The 18,323-nt window shown below is 32.3% G+C and overlaps 1 protein-coding gene across 1 annotated transcript in view; it reads right to left on the bottom strand.

The window, feature by feature from the left end:
- Positions 1 to 995, bottom strand: part of LOC149532492 (heat shock cognate 70 kDa protein-like) — a 218,076-nt gene extending 217,081 nt beyond the window's left edge. The window contains exon 1 of the mRNA XM_089807797.1: positions 980 to 995. The gene's annotated coding sequence lies outside the window, so the exon portion shown is untranslated. The remainder of the gene's footprint in view (positions 1 to 979) is intronic.
- Positions 996 to 18,323: the final 17,328 nt, after the last annotated feature.

The raw sequence follows: 18,323 nt of genomic DNA on the forward strand, positions 1-18,323 counted from the left end.
TCTTTTACTGATACTTTTAATAAAAAGTAGTTCAGTTTGAAAAGAAAAAGTGATTGTACAAATTCAACCAGTTAAAGATCTTTCAATAAATGAATAATGTATTGAAAATTTCTATATAATATATTTTCTGTATTTCCTTATACTATTTAAATATTTATTTGTTATTTAAGAGCATATAGTCTTAGGTTCTACAATATTATATATAATACATGGTAAAAAAGGTCAGAGTTGTCAAATTTTACTTTTTACTTTCTTAAGATCCAGGGATTAACTATACAGGAAACAAGATCTGCTATGCAAACCCACTTTCAAAATTAATCTTATTCTCAAATTTAAACAGAGTTTGAAAAGAATACTCATACAAGACACATTTTTCCTCTTTTCTAAATAGAAATTAGTTAATAATATTAATTGACATGTTTATCTTTGTGTAATGGTGTATAGCATTATAAAGAAGCATGCATCTAAATTAAATATATTTTTCGACTATTCTCTTGTACTTGCTCAATACACTAAACAATGACCTTTCTATAAGATTTAGATTTTGGAAGATTTTAAGAGATAAGAATGTCAGGAAGCAAAATCAGTAGAAATGACTGTGAAATCAAAAATTATAATAGACTAAACAGATAGCTGGAAAATCTACAGATCAAAATAAAATTAGAAAATCCTTTTACATTAGAAACAAATAAATGAATTTACAGCATACCCAGCTTACTAAGGAATAAAAAAGTTTACGCTAAACTAAAACCAAACAAATAACATCAATGTATCTATGAAATTCACAAGACAAAATACAATCTAGAAAATTCTTATATGTATGAATAAAAAATACATTAGAAACAAATAAATGAATTTAGAGCATACACGACTTGTTGAGTTAAAAAACACAACACTAAATTTAGAACCATTCAGGTTTTCCTACATACGCCTATCACTGCTGAAAAAAACTAAAACATAAATGAGAGAAGAAAGATACCTTAATAACAGTGAGTCGCTGGCAGAACTCTGTAGGAAGCTTTCCTCGGCAATAAAAATGGTGACCCAAGTTCAGACTTAAAAGCCAAATGCAGCCCTAAGGACGAAGGCATTCGGAAAAAGTGACTTTTTCTCTTAAGAGAATAATATCTTTAATACTTCCCTTTCCCTTTCGCCAATGTCTATGCCGGCAAAAGCGGCAATTTTTCATTTTTTAAAAATAAAATAAAAATCAATTTTGAACTGTATCTGAAATTTAAATTTATTTTAAAATGCCGTTTTGATGCCGGCATAGACCTCGCCTTCCCTTTCCCTTTAGTTTTTATGTTTTAATAATAATATGTTAATGTAGGAATGAAATAGTGATTGATATAAATAAGGAATTGGAATTAAAAGATAATTAGTTTATTTTAGAACATAATTTTGTAAAGTACTCTCTTAATGTAGGAATCCTATAGTGATTATATAAATGAGAAATTGGAGTTAAAAATAATTAATTCTTTTTAGAACATAAATGTGTGAAGTATATTTTTTACTAAGTAAAGTTTATTTAATTTTAATTTTGTAAGAAAATAATATACTGTGTATAATTTTAATTTAAATTAATTTAATGGGATTAAATATAAATTTAATAAAGATTAATGATAGTTTTTTCCTGAAGGTTTGTATATTTTAGAATTTTAAAAAAATTTATAAAATGAATGTGATAAATAGAATAATGTAGTCATGGGTTTATAAACTGATTTGTTTTTAATAAATTATAGTGATGGGGCTCATTTTAGTCATCATTGTTTTGTGAATGTGTGGATCTCCATGTGTTAGATTGAACCTTTAGATGTTGTAGCCCAACATCAACATCTTGTGAGCATTTTCAGCCTCTTCCAACTGTCTTTCATACTAGTTACACATTATTCTTCCTTTCTTTATATATTTAATTGTAAATTTTATAGTTTTCATATGGGTAAGTGCACCAAGATGATGTGCAAAAAGGGGTATAAGTGGACACCATTTTTTTGAAATTAGGTAAACCTGATCTTGGAAGACCCATTTGAGATTCGTGCACTCAAAATGAGAATATGTGTCCAATATAAAAATTGTAGTACTCTAAATCTAGTTTCTAAACTACTAAGATTTTTAAAGAATGGATAATATTAAGAGGGTCAAACCTCGTGCGCACCAAAAACTATTCCTATTGTTTGTTAAAAATCATAACATAGTTGTTTCCATGCACTCAAAAAATCATATAGTTATATTTAGTATTTTGAAAAACTCTTTGGTGGGATGATAGGGTAAGAGTGAGATCTAGAAATTGTGTATTTTTCCATAATTTTCGAACAAGTAGTTTTTTTTTTCTATAATTTTTTGAAGTGACCTCATCCTAAAATTCTAGTACCTCTTCATACATTGGGCATAACTATAACACCCCACTCAGGAACCTAGGACAAATAACCTAACATGATTCAATGTTTACTGAACCATTTATTTTTTAAAGTTTAAACATCACATGATAACAATGCAGAAGCAATATATATGTACACACATAAGCAATTACAAATAAAATTTGTATTCCTAAGGGTTCCTTCACATTGAGTCACTTATAAGAATTTTATAATAATTAGTTAAGTCTTCAACACATGTTCATGATCATAAAGAAATAATAGATACACCATCTCATCAGAAAATGCATGAATACAAATAATACAATTAGAACACATCAAATGAAAAATATCCACTGCACATGTTGTAGGGTATGTGAGAATAGATACAAGTACATTAATATACAATACAATATCCCGTAGGATCTCAAAATACATTATACATAGATATATCAAACAAATAAAAGCCTTCAAGATAAGAATAATAATGATAACGGTACAACTACATCACCAAACATCCAACATTTACAAATTTGAGGGGGGACCCAAATGATAAGAAGATGATAACTCCCGACCGCGTGGTCACCTAGCCAGGCTCCCACTCCCACCGTGCATGAGAGGTAATGTATGATCCACACAAATAATAAAATCATAGAACAATCCTAGGCAAGGAATCTTGATATCCAAAACTACCTCAAGGGTAACACAAACTACTCAAGAAAAAGGTATAACTAAAAACAAAAGGATACTCATTTCAATACCAACATTAGACACTAAGTCAACATCCATATACCAAATACAATACAATACCAAATTAGGATAAAGTCAATGAAAGATATCCACCTTAAGTCAAAGGCCACATGTCTAAGAACAATAATCAACCAATAACAATCATCATCAATAAAAGTAAATCACCAACAATAAGTACACCACCAATAAATAGCCAACTCTCATCAATAAAAGTCAACTATTAACAATAAGTGACATCCAATCAATGAGTAACAACTCACAATAAAAATACCATCAAAAGTAATACCAGGCAACCCAAAAATAACATTTGTTCTCAAAACTCAAGTTTTCATAAATGCTCATCAAAAGAAATCTTATAAAATAAATCTCAATTTAAATAATAAAATACATTATGAGATCTAGTTAAATAATCATAAAATAAATCTCAAAAGCACCTTTGGTGCACATCCTAACTTGGCCAACTAAACAACTCACAAAGAAAACCATCATTAAAATAAGTTACATCACAAGACTATAAATAAAATATAAGAAAACACATAGTTTTCAATTGTATTTCATCACTAAGTTTTTCTTTTCAAAATCTATGTCATAATTCTTTATCCAAAATTAATACAACAAATTAATAAGCATTATGCAAGCACCCAGGAAGACATAAAGTAGAAAAATCATTTAATAAAATTCTGCAATGATATTTCAAACCCTACCTCAAAATCACATCTAAAATCTGAAACAAATTGTGAATGCATGCAAATCCAAAACCTCTGAAACTTCCAACAATTCTTTTGATGCAATTTCAATTTTTTCTCCCCGAAACCTATGTGCCTTTCAAATGAACTACCAACCCCCTTATAAAGAACCATAACCCTAACTAGGGTTTTTGTTCTCCAATATTTTAAAAGCCACTAACTTTATTAAATAATAATTACTTTAATTGTTTAATCCTTTCGTGCACGCTTAAAGAACCTTTCAACTAACATTTTCTTTTATTTTTTTTCTTCCACTTTATTAATTAGTGCAAGCACTATTCAATGTGTAGTTTATTATTTAAATTAATAATATAATAATTATAGATCATTATTAAATACAAATATATTATTATTATTAATTAAATAGTTATAATTAAGCAATATCAAATATTTAATCTTTTAATCTTTTAATTCTATTTTTAATACAACTTCTTAAATTAGACTTTTAAAATAAATCTTCTAAATGAAGCACATATGTAATTAATTAAATATCATCATATTTTAATTTCTCTTTAACCAATTTTTCAAATTAGACTTCCAAATTAAGTCTTAAATTAAAGCACATATTTAATTAGTTTTCAATTAATTAAATATTCTCATATTTTAAAATTTTCGTTATAATCAAATAATATTTTATAATTATCAATATTATATGATTAACCAAAAAATATAATTAAATCATTTACCAAATAAACTACATAGCCAAATTCATATAAAAGCAACATTACCAAAACCAACCAAACTCAAATTTAAACAACATAGACAAAGATAAACTCATGGGTTTAAAAAGAGTGGAAAGTCAGATACATGTCCTCCTTCTCAAGACAAGTAATAGGGCTATGGTTGAGATTGGACTTGAACATTATCTCCCCATTCTTACCATTGAGTTATTGTGATAGGGCACACACATTCTGATAATTCAACAAAGTCGATGCCAGTACCTGCAAACATGTATAAAAGATGAGCATATACATGTGCATATATATCTAAGCTAAACAAACAATGGTGGGGAGTGGTACATCATGTAGATCTCAACTAGTAGATGACTACAACTCTCTCCCTCAACCATATTAGGCATGTCAAACATAAATATAAAAGATACACACACACCATACACATGCAAGTACGGGGTACAAGCATAATAGTAAATCTTAAATATAAATAATAGCATACTAATATGAATATCTCATCATTGTGTGCACATAATAAACACCTTTCTTAGAAAAATCATATGACATTATCATAAAAGTGATTTCATTAGCTAACTAAGAGAAATTAAAGCATCATCACTACAAGTAGGAAATTGTTACAACTTGACATAATCAATTACTCAACATATCGAAGTATTGCATTTCAAATATCAATTAAGGGCTAACACATCTATAGAAAAGTCATATAGAAATTTAACAACTAAGTCTACAATGATAGCAAAAGAGGGTTATTCCAATAACTCACATCAAAATAGTCTATTATCAACATTTTTTTTAATAAAGTGTATAGAATCAAGTGTAGAATAATAATATGTAATTTATTTTCCACTTGGTTAGGTAGATCACAAGGTATTAAAAATGGTAGATTTATGTTTGAGAGGACTATCAAGAATCTAATATAGAAAAAACAACTTCATAATCTAATCTTATCCAAAAATCTTTTTTTTAAAAATTATATGGTTAGAAAGGTAAGAAAATGTGTGAGATTATGGTGGTAATTTTAGAGATACCCACTTCACCATTTGCAAACTTGATAAAGTTGAAGATGAGAATTGATCTTAGAAGTTGAAAAAATGTTTAAACCAACAAAAAATGGAGTGAAAAAATCAACCTAAGCCTTTGGTTAGTGTTGGTAAACATATTGTTCTTTTATTCTACTCTTTGAATGCCCAATATTCTTGAACAATATCTGGTTACAATAGTTGAGAAATCATAACTAAGTGATTGACTTCCCTCTGAAATCATAGGTGCAACTCCCTCAGATTTGTGATTTGCAGTGAATCTTTTTTTATTCCTAAATCTAAATAGGGATTGTTTTTGTTCAAGTTGACAAATAATCAACTCACAGTTCCCAAGAATTGCTTGCATGCAAACACCTATTAGATTGTGGTGACTGATCAGGAAAGTACTGTACATACTTCATAAATAGTGGGGTTCGGGGCATCGCCCCGAAAAAAAATTTTTTTGGAAGTAGCCGACATGGTAGCCGACATATGGCCGACATGTTATAACCCTAAAGCGGTTTAATACTTGTATAAAAAGGGCTTAGGGTTAGGTATTTTTTATGTGTGGTGATACGAAATTGGTTCTTGCGGCGGTATTGAGCTGTAAGGGATTACGGATTGTAATCAGGTTGTAATCACTGGATTGTAATAAGATCGGACTTGCTGTTTGGTGGACGTAGCCCAGGGATTGGGTGAACCACGTTAAATCTTGGTGCCTTGTGTTCATTTCTGTGTGTTCTATTATTTTTGTTATTGGTTATATTTGCATGTAGTTTTTATTTCTGTCTGTGGTTTATCCTAACAACACCTGTTACAGAAGAGGGAAGCAAAAATATATGTAGGCTTGAATAGCTAGATCCACAGATGAGACATTCTTGATGAGCAAAAAAATGAATTGCTATAAAAAATGAATTATTTCAAGTTAATGTTTACAATGATCGTCCTTATAAAACATATCAAAAACCAAAAAGGTAACGTAAAACTCTTTAGGGTATCTAATAATTACTAGGTAATTATTAAATACAAGAAGAGTATTTAATCTAGGTATTTAATAATTACAAGATAATTATTAAATACAGGAAGAGAATTTAATCTAGGTTGTATCATAATAATTAATAAAAGAAATTAATTATTAGATACCTAAAGTTTAGCTTAAGTAAACTAGAGTTAATTAGAAAATATCTAATTACTCTAACACCCCCCCTTAAGATAAACTTAGGGAGTAGCTAAAAACCTAGAAACTACTACTGAAAGTAGATTTGAGTCCCAAAAAACAAGGACTGATGAGGCACCTAAGCACAACCAAATCTCTATGAAATGGAGAAATAGAGAAAACTCAGTGAGAAAAAATCTACTCCAAAAAGAGATAGCTAAAAACCTAGTGAAGGACTGAAGAAGCCTCCAACTAGAGGAATGTCCCAGAAGATAGGACCATAGAGTGATCATGAAGAAAACCACTAAAACATGAAGAAGCTACAAACTCTGTCAAAAGGAAACTATTGATCTATAGAACCTTCTCTGAAATAGAACCTGACTAGGTAGAGAAGACTATAATCTGCATTGAATCAGGAGGCAAACAAAGGCAAACAACTAAACTCAAAAATATAGATGGCATAAAATGTGAAAGCCTAAAGAGCTAATCAATCGAACCAAGGAAGGTTGTAACCAAAGTAGGAATGAAAAGAAGAGTGTCTATATGGTAGATGATCCATCTCATTGAAATGTATAGGTATCTAGCCACTACAATTGCCTAATACATAGGATCAAATACTGAATACATAGCTCACTCCAATGAACCAAGGAAGCATTGGAAACAATAGAAGAACCCCCCCCCCCCCCAATGTAGACAAGGTGAAGTGATAAGCAACTGAGAAAGTGGTTCAAAATTCTCCTACAAAAAGAACCAACAACATCGAGAGTGAGGAATAAGTACAAAAACCTATAAAGGCACGTGTCATCAACACATCATGGGGCTAATGTCATGGAAGGTACACTCACTTGAAAAAGGAAGAGAGCACTAAAAGGAAAACAACTATACCCTCATGGCACTTTATAATGTAGTGAGAGTACAATAAGTCACAATGATGAAAAAGATCCCGAAAAGCAAGGAGTGGCATTTTACCTTAGTGAAATATGCAAAAAATCTTACAAAAGGTCTCATCAAAGATTAGAAAGGGCATACGACTAATACAATAGATAGTACAAGTCATGACGAATCATTTGAAGTAAAGAAATTGATCCTCGGACCTGAAACAACCAAGTTATCCACTAGAATGAAAAAGTGTAGAAGACTTAATAGAATGTGCCTAGAGAAGAATCTAGAAAAACAACCAGCATCATTGGGAAGAGCTCGAAAAGAGCTTTCTAATGATATAAAGAATTCCCAAATTAGAGATAGGATGCTCAAGATATGCCTCACGAAGTGCAAAAAAGAACTCTGGACTTGGATAGCAAAAACCATCAAAACTAAAAACTTCCTATACCACAATGACAGGCTCAGAACTAACTTTTTGGCGATATCTCATTTGCAAAAAATGGAGTCTGTATGCTCGAGACATGAGAAAAAATATGAAGGTAGGTCCAAACAGAGGTCAAGGAGGTGACAGGGAGTGCTGATGTAATGTTGACATGGTTCTGATGTCAGAAAATGATGAGCCCAAATTTGATGGTCAAATGGCCATCGAGGCAAAAAATGTCATAAAATGACCCCTGTCAAAAAAAATCCAATTGTCAAAAACATAACAAGAGCAAAATACAGTATTGCCGAATCAAAGGGTCGGTGCTAGATTAAAAACTGGTGGCCCAAAGATAGATATATTTGCATTAAATATGTGCATCTCCACATCTCAAAGGAATTGTCCAAATCCCTCCATGTCATAAAAATACCATCAATCATGCCCAAAATCAAAGCTCCAATTCTATTGCTTATGTTGTTAATAGGGGCTAGCAAAGCAAGGGTCCCATTAAAATAACTATCAATGCATAGCAGTGTTGACATATCAGTCAATTTTGTTATCAGTGATACACACTTATTCATATTTTGTATGGCTACCGAGCTCATTGAACAAGTCTATAGTGTTTTCCATGTAATTTAGTAGCTACTGAGCACTACAGTTGTTACTGAGTCATTTGGACTAATTCCAATGGCTACCAAGTATTTTAGTGGTTACCGAGCATTGCAGTTTCTACTGAGCTAGTAGTTCACATAATATGAAGCTAGTGTTAACCAAGACTATGGTGATTAGTGTTTATTGAGTACAGTCATGGTAAACAAGTAATCCAATTTATGCCAAGTTACATAGTATCTATCAAGTCACTGGTGCAGACCGAGTTCAAGACTACTTTGAAGTGATCAATATGGACCAAGCCTCTACGTCTACCAAGTGCATGAAGATGTTGAGTAATGATAGTGGATGTTGTGTATCAGAACTTCACCAAGTTAGTCTTTAGAGCTCAAATGTCTTCATTTAGGCCAAATTTGTAATATGTGTGTTAACTTGTATGATGGGCAACCTTGTTATTATGTAAGTTGGATTGGTATATATGTAATGTATTGTATCACATCCAAGAGTAAGATTTTGAGTGTTTAAGAATATGAATGTGAATAATTCAAGCTAAGCAACAGTTAAAGAGTGAATTGTGAAGGCCGTATCAAAAAGGGAGCAACAGAGCCAAAGCTATCACAGAAAGATGATCAGTATATCAAGGAATCTCTATCAGAAATTTAGTTGTAAGTTAGAGATCTACTGTTTCATCCTAATAGGTGTACCAATCAAAATCCTTTAACAAGATAGACTTAACAGTCTTTCTTGAATCTCTTTATCGAGTGCATACTTCATTGTGTGTTTATAAAACCTCTAACAAGGTGGACCTAGCAGTCCTAATTGCTCCTAACAGGGCATATCATTAGAAGTGATCAATGTAAGTCTCAACAGGCCAACTTTATGTTGTAGTATTGAAGTTTGTGAGTATCATCCCCACCCCAATTTTACTTTCTATTTTTGGAAGGTTTTTGGGTCACCAAATCATTGTGTTCAAGTGTTATGAATGCTTTTATGTTTTTAGTTTCTCATGCATGAATTAGATTAGATATGATGAACTAAATGGTAATTGGAATATTGCAATTAAGATCTAAAATTGATAAAGTTTTAGAGGTTATTGATTCACCCCTCCCCTCTTAGTAACCTAGCATAGTCTTGAAAATTTCCAACAATTGGTATTAAAGATTTGTGGTTCTCAAGAGAAAGTTTGACAACTTGAGAAAAGATCAAGGATAATGGAAATATTCATACTTGACAAAGCTATTGACAATGAAAAGTTGGATCTAGAAATGGTCATTGCTCAACTCAAGAAAGCAAAGGAGCATCTTTTCCAATCTCTAAAAAGAAGGAAGGAACTTGCAAATCAGATGAATGATCATCAGTACATTAAAGAAAGAATTGAAGACTTTTTTCCTTCAAGTAGCCCAGATGAAGCAAATGATGCAATCAAAGAACTCTTAGAAAAGAATGGTTCCCTCCAAGAAGAAGTAAGGAAACTTAAAAGAGAACAAGAAATCCAGTCAATAAGATTATGTGAAGTCTTGGAATAGAGAAATAAGATAAAAGAAGAAATGGATAGAAGTAATAATGAAATTCAAAATCAATCCCTTTAGCAAGCAAACCTTATTGATCAACTCTCCAATGCAAATGAAGAAATCATGAGCTTAAGATCTGAAAATGAAAAGATAAGGAATGATTAAAATTCTGAAAGACAAATCAATCAAAGATTGAGGAATGATCTAATTTTTGAAAAGCAACTCAATGAAAGGATAATGAGATCCCAAGCAGACATGAATCAATTGAATCAGGTGAATGAACATAATCTCTATAGACAAAAGGGTAAATCAAGAATTGGATACAAAGAAGAAGGTGAATCCTCCAAGCAAGGTGCTCAAAAGAATCAAAAACCTAATTGCAATCATTATGGTGAGATAGGTCATACATCAAACAAATGTTGGAGTAATGGAAAAGTAAAATTCAATGGAAAATACTACAATTGTAGTCAGCATAATCATAGGGCTAATGAATGCAAAGAGAAACCAAAATTTGAGGGAAAGTGTCATAAATGCAAGAAAAAAGGACACAAGGCATCAAAATGCAAAACCAAGACATTCAATCTAGCAGAGAAAATTGTGAAAGCAATATTCAGTTGGGACTATAACACTTGGTGTAGATGTCATTACTATGGAGAATTTGGACACATTGGCATGAATTGTGTTAAACATCACATGAGGAGAAGAGATACCACCATAAGATGTTTCACTTGTACCAAAATTATTCATCTAGCCAAGAACTACATAAATATAGGTAGAATTGAAGATGAAAAGAAAGCAAAGGCTAACAACATCCAAAAGTAGATGAGACAACAATGGATTCCGAAGTCTACCAAGGATGCTAGTCTAAGCAATGATAGTCATATCACTCAAGAAGTGGGTGATTCCACCATTTCCAACTAAGTTTTCAAAGAATAACTGGAACTAGGTTATCAAGATCACATCCAAACAGTTCCAATTGAAAGGTGACAAAGATCCAAATCTATATTTAAGATACAAAGGGGTCACTAAGGAAGATGGGTATAAGTTATCACTAAGTTATCTTCTCTACTGAGTAAGGTCAGATCATGGACTCTACCAAGCAAGGTCAGGAGTAACAAGACACACATTGTTATTGAGTCACGAAGCCTTCACCAAGTAATCAATAGAATAGTGGATGACAACCTATCAAGCATGATGTCAACTCAGCTAGCTTTGTACCAAGCATTAATGGTGAAAACATTAACAAAAGGCATGGAATCAAATTCATTTCTCACTGTGAAATCTAAGTGCTATTGCAAAGAAGTGATTTTCTTTGTGATCAAGCTACCTGAATGAATTTTCAGCGAAGATATCAAAATTCTCACAATTTTACTAAGTAAAAATGGCATCAAGCAGTAGCAAAGTGAAGAAAGGTTCTGAGATGTTGGTCTGAGTCAAGTGGAAAGTGCCAAATTTCAAACTTGTTCTCGTGATTGTTGAAACCCTTGACCTAAGCAGAGCTCAATCAAAAATCACTCCCAAGGTACTCCTTATTAATGATATTCATACTCATTTTATGTGTTCTATCCAAGAAATTGGTACCCTAGAAATGGACGATGCCCTAGGTGAATTATGTGTTGATGGAACCCTTAAACTCGAGCATAAGCATTTGGAAGAAAAAGGTTTAACTCATATATGCCTTGAGGATTTCAAATTAAATGAATTCGATACATTCTAAGATGGGTGCATAATGGTCAACTATGGCTTGAGCAACCAGTTGTGATAACAAAGAAAATTATTCATCGTATCACTAGCCTTCCCATGCTTGCCAATGCAAAACTACAAAACCCTAGGTTGGGTAGAATTGGAAAAGAAAACCCTAGCTGAGTGGCATGGCAGAGGCATGAAAATAAGTAGTGTTACAAATGCAGAGCTAAAATTTGGGATTCATGTCATAACACATAAGATATATAGTTCAAGCCGTCTTAACAGTGTATCGTGTAAAGCTGTGGACTTGGCTTACAAAGTGGTGAAAAATAATATTCTGTGAAACTATGGACTTGGCTTACAAAGTGGTGAAAAATAATCTATCTTATGACTTAGTAGACCTATTGTTGAAGAAATTCAACAAGAATATGGAAAGTTTCAAGACATCAAAGAACAACCCCTATAAATTTGGTTCACTATTAACCTGTCTATTATTTTATGTCTAGAAGTTCTTCCCTTCCAAAGGCACAATAGTATGGAGAAAAGATGTTCCTGTATTGTACCAAATAAATGAATACATTGTAGAAATGGGTGAAAACTATGTTCGCATCATGGACAACTACTTCAATGTGCTCAAAGAGAAAATAAACAATAGGTTTAGGATACCTAAGAAGTTAGTTGAAGATACAAAGATGATATGTGCTTCATGGTGGATAGTGACAGACTATATATCCAGGCAGTGAAGCCTAGAATTGTATGGGTGAAACCTCTTCCTTATGAGGTGAATATTGATGAAGCAAATGATATCATTTAAGCACTTATCAATGAACTTGTTGATCCCAAATCTCCTTACTTTGGAACTTATGATGAAGCTAAGGCAAGAATAGAGCTAGAAATAAAGCTCCCTTAGGTGGTTAACAAAGGAAAGAGGAGGATAGCTAAACTAAAATCAAGCACACCTCTCATTTTAACTAAAGGCAAAGGTGAAGATGTAGAAGAAACAGAGGATGAGGAAGAGTCTGAAAAGGAATAAGAGCCTATGAAGAAGAAAGGCAAGGTGATCATCACCAAGCCACCTAAGCCATCCATTGTAGTTCTCACAAGAAGGTCAAGGAAAAAGGAAAATAAAGAAGGTGGTGATATCATATTTTTCTAACCTCCACCCACATTCTAAGATAGACTCAAGGAATTAAGAGAAGGAGCTAGTGTAACCAACTTCAAAGCTCTCAAATATGAGACTAGAGAAAAGGTTGAGTAGAAACAGATTGAAGACTTGGTCATGGATAAAATGGGTCAATAGAAGTACTCACTTGATCAACTAGCATCATAGATTCCTAGAGTCTTATTAGACAAAATCAAGATAAGATGGGAGCATACTGAGAAAACTGTCAAAGATATATATGTACAAACCTTGAGATAGTTGGTATCGAGCATGTCAAATGCTGAGGTGAATAAGTCATTGAAGGATAATGAAAACAAAATGACTCTCAAATTTAATACTTGTTTAATTTTGATGAAAGATATTGAATATGTTGTGAAGAATGACATGAACACTTGGAGAAATGTCTATCATCTTCACAAGCCTAGTGAAAATCTAGTTGAAATAAAAGATGATGATGATGATGATGAAAAGAATGAAGAAGATGATGAGGAATCAACTCAATTTGTCACAGTTGATTATAAAGAATTCAAGAAGGAAGAAGCTACCGAGGAATCTAAGAAAGAGGATGAGGAGACTAACCTAGTTAAGATAGTTGTGGTAGTCATTTCCTGACTTCTTCACTCTTCAGGAAAACTAGTAGCCACATCAAGCTCAGAGATAGCTTCAGCAAGTTTAGTTGTGACAACTACAGATACTTCAAATGTCCAATCACTCTTTGTCCCCACTCAACTTAGTGTATCATTGATAGAAGTGACTTCCACTTCATCTATCAAGCTACAACCTCCCTCTTCTTTAGCTACCAAGTTGGTATCATCAATCATGGATATAGCAATTTCTACAATTTTGAGTTCTTTAGCAATAAGCACTTTAGTTTTGGATACTTTAGTTATGACTTCTTTAGTTTTGGATTCCACAAGCATTCATGTTAGTATTCCATTCGTTAGTACTATATCAATTTTCACTGCAAGTCCTAGTGTACCAACTATTATCTCCATCCCAGACACAAAAGCATTAAGTACAAAGAAGGTTGAACCTAAGGCTCAACCAAGTACAATTTTTTTGGGTAAAGGAAAGGAGACAGAGGAGGAAATAGACTTAGATGAGGAAATAGTAATTCCCAAATGGGATATTTATAATCTTTCTATAGACCAAATGCACATAATTGGTGAACTCCTCTAGAAAAAGGAAAAGCAACAAAAATTAAGAGAGCAAAGAGATAGAGAGTATAAGATTATAGACAATGCCAAAAACATTTTGTATGAGGCAATAGGAATTAAGGTTGATTTTTATCAACCTATTTTGTTTCAATTAGCAAAAATAGTCCAAAAGTTCAATGAGGACACTAGTGGACAAGACAAGCTAATTGAGAAGGTTAAAAATAAATTTGATAATAAAGTGCTAGAGCACATTGCTCAACAAATTTATATTCATCAAGTTGAGCTTTCATCAATTTTGATCAATCTTGAGTCATCCTGTTCTAATGTGACATTTCTTTTTGGGAAGTTATGTGATGTTTCTGAGTTCACAAAGGAAATAAAGGGCAAACTATCAAAAATTGATTAGGATCTAAAAGCTAGTGCTTAGCAGTTGCAACTTGACCCTAGTTCAAGCTTTGCACATCACATGAAAATCAAATTTTTGTCAGACATGTAGGTAGAGTTGTTAAGAGAAGAAGTAAGGATCTAGTCAACATTGATTGATATTTAGGATATGATCCTTCCTATCATGGATACAATGCAAAAACATATTGTATACTCAAAAACCTTGATCCATGACAACAACTTCTCTATTACAAATCATACGATACAATTATCTACAAAGGTACAAATTGCAATTCATACTTCTAAGATTTTACCAAAAATTGGGATAAAACCTTGGCTATCACCCCAAAGGTACATTCTAGCTTTCTATCTCATTTTGGTGTCTCTATGTAGATAAGTTTTGAATAAATCTTTGGCATTACTATCAAAAAGGGGGAGAGACACTAAGTATGTTATATATGGAGAGACACATAGTATACTGTATGGAGGAGAAACATGCAAAGGGAGAGAATGTATATGACAGATGAGAATTTGTAGATATGTTGTATAGTATACCTTACAATGATAAATTTTGGAAAATATCAAAAACAGTATACCCTACCAAGCTAGTATCACATGGTGATGTATATAAGATTTTGGCTGATAAGTATTTTTGTCACTAATGCCAAAGGGGAGAGATTGTTGACATATCAGTCAAGTTTGTTATTAGTGACATGCACTTATTTAGATTTTTTATGGCTACCAAGCTCATTGAATGAGTCTACATTATTTTCCATGTAATTCAATAGCCACTAAGCACTACAGTTGCTACCAAGTCTTTTGGACTAATTCTAATGGCTACCGAGCATTTTAGTGGTTACCAAGCATTGCAATTCCTATTGAGCTAGCAGTTCATGTAATGCGAAGCTAGTGTTAACTGAGATTATGGTGATTAGTGTTTACTGAGTATAGTCATGGTAAACAAGTAATCCAATTTATGTTGAGTTGCACAGTATCTATCGAGTCACCAGTGCAAACTGAGTTCAAGACTACTTTGAAGTGATCAGTATGGACCAAGCCTCTATGTCTACCAAGAGCATGATGATGCTAAGTAATGATAGTGGATGTTGTGTATCAAAACTTCATCAAGTCAATCTTTAGAACCTAAGTGTCTTCATTTAGGGCAACTTTGTAATATGTGCATTAACTTGTATGATGACTGACTTTGTTATTATGTAAGTTGGATTGGCATATATGTAATGTATTGCATCACATCCAAGAGTAAGATGTTGAGTGTGTAAGAATGTGAATGTGAATAATTCAAGCTAAGCAACATATAAAGAGTGAACTATGAAGGCCATATCAAAAAGGGAGTAGCAGAGAAAAACTAGTCCTAGAAAGGTGATCAGTACATCAAGGAATTTGTATCAAAAAATTTAGTTGTAAGTTAGAGATCTATTGTTTCATCCTAATAGGTGAACTAGTCAAAATCCTTTAACAAAGTAGACTTAACAATCTTTCTTAAATCTCTTTAGTGAGTGCATACTTCATTGTGTGTTTATAAAACCTCTAACAAGGTGGACCTAGTAGTCCTAATTTCTCCTAACAGGGAAAATCATTAGAAGTGATCAATGTAAGCCTCAACAAGCCAACTTTATGCTGTAGTATTGAAGTTTTTGGGTATCATCCCCAACCCAGTTTTACTTTCTATTTGGAAGATGTCTAGGTCACCAAATCATTGTGTTCAAGTGTTATGAATTCTTTTATGTTTTCAATTTCTCATGAATGCAATTAGATCATATATGATGAACTAAATTGTAATTGGAGTATTACAATTAAGCTATGAAATTGATAAAGTTTTAGAGGTTACTGATTCACCCCTCCCCTCTTAGTAACCTAGCATAGTATTGAATATTTCCAGCAAGAAGATAGCCACGGGGCCTAAAATGAGCCACTCCACCCAAAAAAATGGGTATGGGTGCCGATTGGAAATGCTCAAAGAACAAGTCTTCTCCTAAGCATGAAAACTATATCCAAGTCAGACTTTTGATCTGATTCACTACTCTTTCTATTGAATCAATTAGACTCGTGATGGTTTGGTATAAAAAAGTCACACATACATGATTAGTGGAAGATAAAGGCCAAAAAAAGGTGCATGTAATACACACAATCAATGAACGCAAAACAAGGCACTAACAATCCAAGTTAAAACTAATTTAGTGGAGAAGCCCGAGGCATAGAAATGGGGCATGCTAAAAGGAGAAGCACCAACAAGTTTGAGATGGTAGATTCAAAAAACTTGCCACTTAAAAAGAATAAAAAATGCTCAAAAAACCTCCTCCACCAAAAATGTCAGCCCCATAAACTAAGAAAACTACCATCAATAGGAATTGAATCCCTATAATCATGGTTTGACATGTGAGGAAGCCTGCACATATCTCAAAATATAAATCATGCCAAAAAAATTCTAAAGAAGAATGCCACTAATGAGGGAGGATGTGATCCTAACAATCTTCTAGTTAAAAGAGAAGAAAGGTCACCAATGAATGCCTTAATCCACTCTTTTCATCTGTTGTTCCTTTCAAATTGTTGGTAAATACAGTAAACCTACCAAAAATGCAAGGCCCAATCAACACGATCTAAAAACCAATGTCAAATCTGATGCCAAATCTCTCACAAATAGAATAGGGGCATTAAGATCTGGAGCTCTTATACCATGTTGAAGTTGACAAATTATCAACCCCATAGCTCCCAAGAATCACTTGCATGTGAAAACCTATTATAAAAGAAAGAAGAAAAAAGCTATGGAAGCTTGAATAGCCAGATCCATAGATGAGACATTCTAAGAAAAAAAATGAATTTCTATAAAAAAAGAATTATCTCAAGTTAATGTTTACAATGAGAGATTGTCCTTATAAAGGAGATCAAAAACAAAAAAAGGTAATGCAAAACTCTTTAGGGTATTTAATAATTACTAGGTAATTATTAAATATAGGAAGAGTATTTAATCTAGGTATTTAATAATTACAAGATAATTATTAAATAAGGAAGATAATTTAATCTAGGTTGTATTATAATAACTAATAAAAGAAATTAATTATTAGATACCTAAAGTTTAGCATAAGTAGACCTAGAGTTAATTAGAAAATATCTAATTACTCTAACAATTTTTGACCAGAGAACAAGAGAGGCAAACCAAGTTAGGCCTGAATAGGAACTAAATTAGGCAAAGATTTGAGTCTTAAACTAATCAAGTTTGTGAACTTACACATCTTATGAACTTGCAGAAATTGGCAAAATGTTAGTGGATTCTATCTATGAATCAACTACTTAAATGAAAGCTTCTAACTCTAATAAAGAAGAGACTAACTTGAAAAACACAAAACAAAATATCTTTAAAATTTTGATAACACTATTATTATCTACAACTTGTTATATTGAATAGGGTAACAAAGCTTTGTTTATTCCTTAATTCAACAGAAAGAGGTATACTAAGCTATCACAAAATAATGGAACAGTAAATAATCAACAAAAAATACATTCAACTTGTCTTTGCAATATGAAGTATCTCATACCAAAAATTAGCTGACCTTCTATTAATCTTTCAATTAGGTACATATAGGATTCTAAGATGACCATTGCAAAATGAGACTCAATTTGGTTCATCTCCTCAAAATTGACAAATGTCAAGGATCCAATTGTCTATTACAATCATTACATCAAAATATGAAAGGGCAGGATAAGAATCACTTCGCCTTCTTTCCTTTTTATGACTTTTCCTTATAGGCTTTGGCAGAAACAATGATTGGGATCAA

This window comes from Cupressus sempervirens, chromosome 10, assembly GCF_028749045.1.
Source record: "Cupressus sempervirens isolate cs-2001-9-10 chromosome 10, ASM2874904v1, whole genome shotgun sequence".
Taxonomy (NCBI): Eukaryota; Viridiplantae; Streptophyta; class Pinopsida; order Cupressales; family Cupressaceae; genus Cupressus; species Cupressus sempervirens.